Source organism: Tupaia chinensis, unplaced genomic scaffold (assembly GCF_000334495.1).
Source record: "Tupaia chinensis unplaced genomic scaffold, TupChi_1.0 Scaffold000248_1, whole genome shotgun sequence".
Taxonomy (NCBI): Eukaryota; Metazoa; Chordata; class Mammalia; order Scandentia; family Tupaiidae; genus Tupaia; species Tupaia belangeri.
In genome coordinates this window covers 807,280-811,872 of record NW_006159726.1, presented here as the reverse complement: position 1 = coordinate 811,872, position 4,593 = coordinate 807,280, and the positions used below count along the sequence as shown (strand labels likewise).

General features: G+C 38.4%; 1 long non-coding RNA gene across 1 annotated transcript in view; it reads left to right on the top strand.

The window, feature by feature from the left end:
- The window catches only part of LOC106734891 (uncharacterized), a 17,331-nt gene extending 13,109 nt beyond the window's left edge, over positions 1-4,222 (top strand). The window contains exon 3 of the long non-coding RNA XR_001370404.2: positions 4,084-4,222. This is a non-coding gene — a long non-coding RNA (uncharacterized LOC106734891). The remainder of the gene's footprint in view (positions 1-4,083) is intronic.
- Positions 4,223-4,593: the final 371 nt, after the last annotated feature.

Genomic DNA, 4,593 nt, shown 5'->3' with positions numbered 1-4,593 from the left:
AAAGCGAGAAATCACCCCCCAGGGGGGATGGTCACGCCGCAATCCCTTCTCCTCCATTCTCCTCTCGGGATCTTGGGCATGCATGCACATGCATCCAGCTTGAGTCTTAAGCCACCAGGTCCGGGATGCGAACCGCAGTCGGCTACATGGGAGTCCAGCGACATAGCCATTCCGCTAACTGCTGGTCCCTATTGCATCTGTTTTAATGTTGCCTTATCATTATGTATTTGATTTCTATGGTTTCTTTCTTTTTTCTTCTTTATCAGTCTAGCTAATGGTGTGTCAATCTTGTTAATCTTTTCAAAGAAGCAGCTTTTGCTTTAATTTATTTTCTGCATAGTTTGTTTATTTTCTATTTCACTTATCTCTGCTCAAATCTTTATGGTTTCTTTTCACCTGGTATATTTTGGATTTTTTGGTTGTTGTTTTCCCAATTACCTGAGGCATGATGTTAGGCATCTGTTTTAATGTTGCCTTATCATTATGTATTTGATTTCTATGGTTTCTTTCTTTTTTCTTCTTTATCAGTCTAGCTAATGGTGTGTCAATCTTGTTAATCTTTTCAAAGAAGCAGCTTTTGCTTTAATTTATTTTCTGCATAGTTTGTTTATTTTCTATTTCACTTATCTCTGCTCAAATCTTTATGGTTTCTTTTCACCTGGTATATTTTGGATTTTTTGGTTGTTGTTTTCCCAATTACCTGAGGCATGATGTTAGGTTGTCTTTTTGCCACCTTTCCATCTTTTTCTTTTGCACACTAATTGCTCTGAATTACTGTTATTAATTCCCTCTTATGACTGGTTTTGCAGTGTCCCATAGATTATGGAAACTCATGTACCCATTATCATTTGTTTCTATAAATTTTTTTTATTTTAGACTTAATTTCTTCGGTAGTGAAGAAGTCATTCAGAAGTAGGTTATTTAGTTTCCATGTGTTTGTGTAATTTCGAGGATGTTTCTTGAAATTAATAGAACTTAATTCCATCATGGTCCAAGAAGATGCTGGATTCAGTTTCTATACTTTTGAATCTGTAAAGGCTTGATTTGTGTCCTATCATATGGTCAATCTTTGAAAAGATTCCATGCCGGGGTGAGAAAAATGTATATGTTGTGGATGTAGGGTGGAAAGTTCTATAGATATCTGTCAAGCCCATTCCATTTATAGTATTGTTTAGGTCCTGTATCTCTGCTTAATTCTTGTCTAGAAGATCGGTCTTAAGGAGATAGTGGGGTGTTGAGATCCGCAACAATTACAGTGTTGCATCCTATCTCTCCTTTTAGCTCCAACAGTCTTTCCTTCACATATTTAGGTGTTCCTGAGTTGAATGTATAGATATTTATAAGCATTATGTCTTCTTGACAAATTAACCCATTTACTACTATATAATGCCCTTCTTTGTCTCTTCTTATAGTCTTTGTCTTAAAGCCTATTTTTTTCTGAAAACAGTATCACAACTCCAGCCCTTTTTTATTACCATTTGCATGGAATATCTTTTTCCAGTGAATATCTTTTTCACTTTTAGTCTATGAATATCTTTGTCCATATGATGTGTTTATTGTAGGCAACAGATGGAGGGTTTCTATTTCTTTATCCATTCAGCCAGTCTGTGTCTCTTGATCGGAGAATCTAATCCATTAATGATCAATGTTATTATTGATATTTTCAGCTATGTTCCTATCATTAAGTGAGCCATTTTTCTTGGTTGTTTTTTGTTCTTTTATATCTGTCCTTCTGACTTTTTAGTTTTCCTAGTATAGCACTCCCTTCAGAACCTCTTGAAGAGCTGGTCTGGAGTTGGTAAATTCCTTCAGGTTTTGTTTATCTGAGAATGCTTTTTATCTGTTTTTTCCACAGGAAAATTAATCTTGCCCGGTATAGTATTCTGAGTTGAAATTGTTTTTTATTTAACACTGACTATCTTTCCTCATTCTTTCCTTGCCTGAATTGTTTCTGATGAGAGGTCCAGTGTTAGTCTGATGGAAAAGTCTTTGTGAGTAACTTGACGCTTTCCTCTTGCCAATTTTAGGATCTTGTCTTTTTCTGCGGTTTTGGCCAATCTGGCCATGATGTGCCTTGGAAAGGATCTTCTGGGCTTGATTGTATTTGGGGTCCTATATATTTCTTGGGTCTGGATATTTGAATGCCTCTCTGGGTTTAGAAAGTTTCTTCTGGGATTTCATGGAATAAATAATCAATACCCTTATTATTTCCTTCCTCTTATGGGATGCCAATTATTCAGATGTTTGGACACTTGATGGTATCTAGTATTTCTCGTATGTTATCCTCATTTTTCTTGGTTGTTTTCTGAGTCTTTTTGATCATTTTTTCTAGGTCAGAGGTTTTTGTCTTCTACATCCAAGATTCGATCTTCTAAGTGATCTAATCTACTTTTAATACTTTTGAGGGAGGTTTTAATTTCCTATATCACATTCTTTATAACAATTGCATTTGCTTCTTTTTTTTATAGTGTCTATTTCTTCTTTCAAACTGTAAAAGACTTCCTCATTTTCTGTAGCTCATTGTCTCTTTTCTCTTGCATCTTATTTAGTTTGGTCACTACAAATATTTTTCATTGTTTACCTGACATTTCCACCAGTTCCATTGTGCTCTCTGTGGGTGAGGAATTGATGTTTTCCCTTGGGAAATAGACATTTTGTTGGTTGCTCATATTTCTTGTCCCTTTGTTATAGTTCCTAGTCATCTGGGGATCTTTACATTACTTCCTAAATTATTCAAGGTATCTCTGAGCATTCAAAGGTGTGCAGGACTATGAAATGGGTGATCTCTCTACTGGTCTGCCTCCCTGTTGCTCACCAGCACCCTACACTGTTGTCACTGATCCTGGGTGACCCAAAGTTCTCCCTGTTTCTAGAAAGCAGGTGTGCCTGAAACTGAGAGGCTGAGCTTCAACTCAGTAACAATGAAGAGATCACGTGGTGCACAATACACATCTAGCTCCATGCTATACAAAACACTGAAGTCCTGAGAGTTCAAAGGCTAGTGGGGGAGGGGATGAGCCACAGGTCCCAGCAGTTAAGCCTTGCAATTCAGGCAGCCTGCCTTCCGGCAAAGCCCTTAACTGGAATGGGTGTCTGGATGTGTTTGGGAGGGGTGCAAGTTGGTCTCAAAGTCCCAAGATGCTTAGAGAATGAATGTAAATTAAGTTAAAAAGAAAAAAATGAAAGGAAAGATTCAGAAAAAAACAAACAAACAACTAAAACTGTTTTTCTTGAAATTAAAAAGAAATGTATTAAAAATACCTATAAGATGACTGCAGTAAGATATATAGCCCCAGCTAGGTGCTACTTTATAGGATGTTCTTTCTACTCACTGAGGCTTATGCCTAAAGTTGAATTTGTGTTCATGGAAAAGTATATATCAGCTATGCTTGCTATGAAAATATTTAGATTAACTAAGATCTTTAGTGACTCAATAAAATGTGGGGAAAAAAATGGAGGAGTCCGACCCAGTAGGGCCCCAGGATCTGTCTTGAGCTTTTGACCTCTACCTCTTAGGTCAGGTCAGCACGTTGGCAAGGCCACTGCTGTGTACCCTCCCCCTCCCCCCCCACCTAGGAATAAAACTTAGGTCGAATTAGCATGTCGGCAAGGCTGCTTGCTATTTGCTCCAGAAACTGTGGTATCCTTGCTGAGAAGCGACCCCCCTCTGACTCCCTGATATACTATAAAATTACATAGCTCTCTTGAGTATGTGATGAGATTTTCCCAAAAGTCCCCTGACCAGTCCCCTAGGCCCTGATCACCTACTGTTAATTACAATGCTTTATCTCCGTGGTCACAATGGACGGTGGACTGAAGTTCTATCTAGGAAGAAATAATCTTGACCTTTGGAAGGCCCTTCAAGATACATTTAACATAAACTTAAAGATAGTCTTTTCTTTACATAAAATAGGATTAGGCCGAAACTGGCCCAGGACACACCCACCCTCACCAAGTGAAATAGATAAATATATTAGGATTCCTTAAATTAAGTTTTAGATCCATATATAAAACTATATGAGTATCATTCTTTATTAAGATCCATAAGAACTAATGTCTATACTTGAGATTTTCTTTTCTCAGCATCGTGTTCAGTAATCACAAGATGACTGCCGCTGCATCAGCTGATAATTATCTCTGCTTACTGGAACTGCTTTCCAGAAACTACATTCCATGGAGACCCACCTACATCAAACGAACAACTGCAGAACCTCAATAGACCCACCCTTAATCCAACCCTGAATGGAATCTGTGATCCCTATTGAACTGATAATTAGAACATGTAGCCCCCTCACCCATTTACTTGCATGTATCACATTTTCAGTAAAAAGGCACGATAATTCCTGGCAGGGGTCACTCTTCAGAGAGCAATCTCTGAGGAGTGTCTGACTCAGGACGTGCATGAAAAGGCACCGAGGCCTTAGTCTTCTTCCTTTCCTGCGCTGCCTCTGATGAGTCAACCCACCCCCACCGAGGCTGGACACCGCAAAAAAAAGTATAGAAAGCAAAAATAGATACCAGAGACAGTGTGGGAGTAGAGTGGGAGAGGACAGAGGGTAAGAGATTGGGAATCAAAGATGGGGAAAAAAAGCA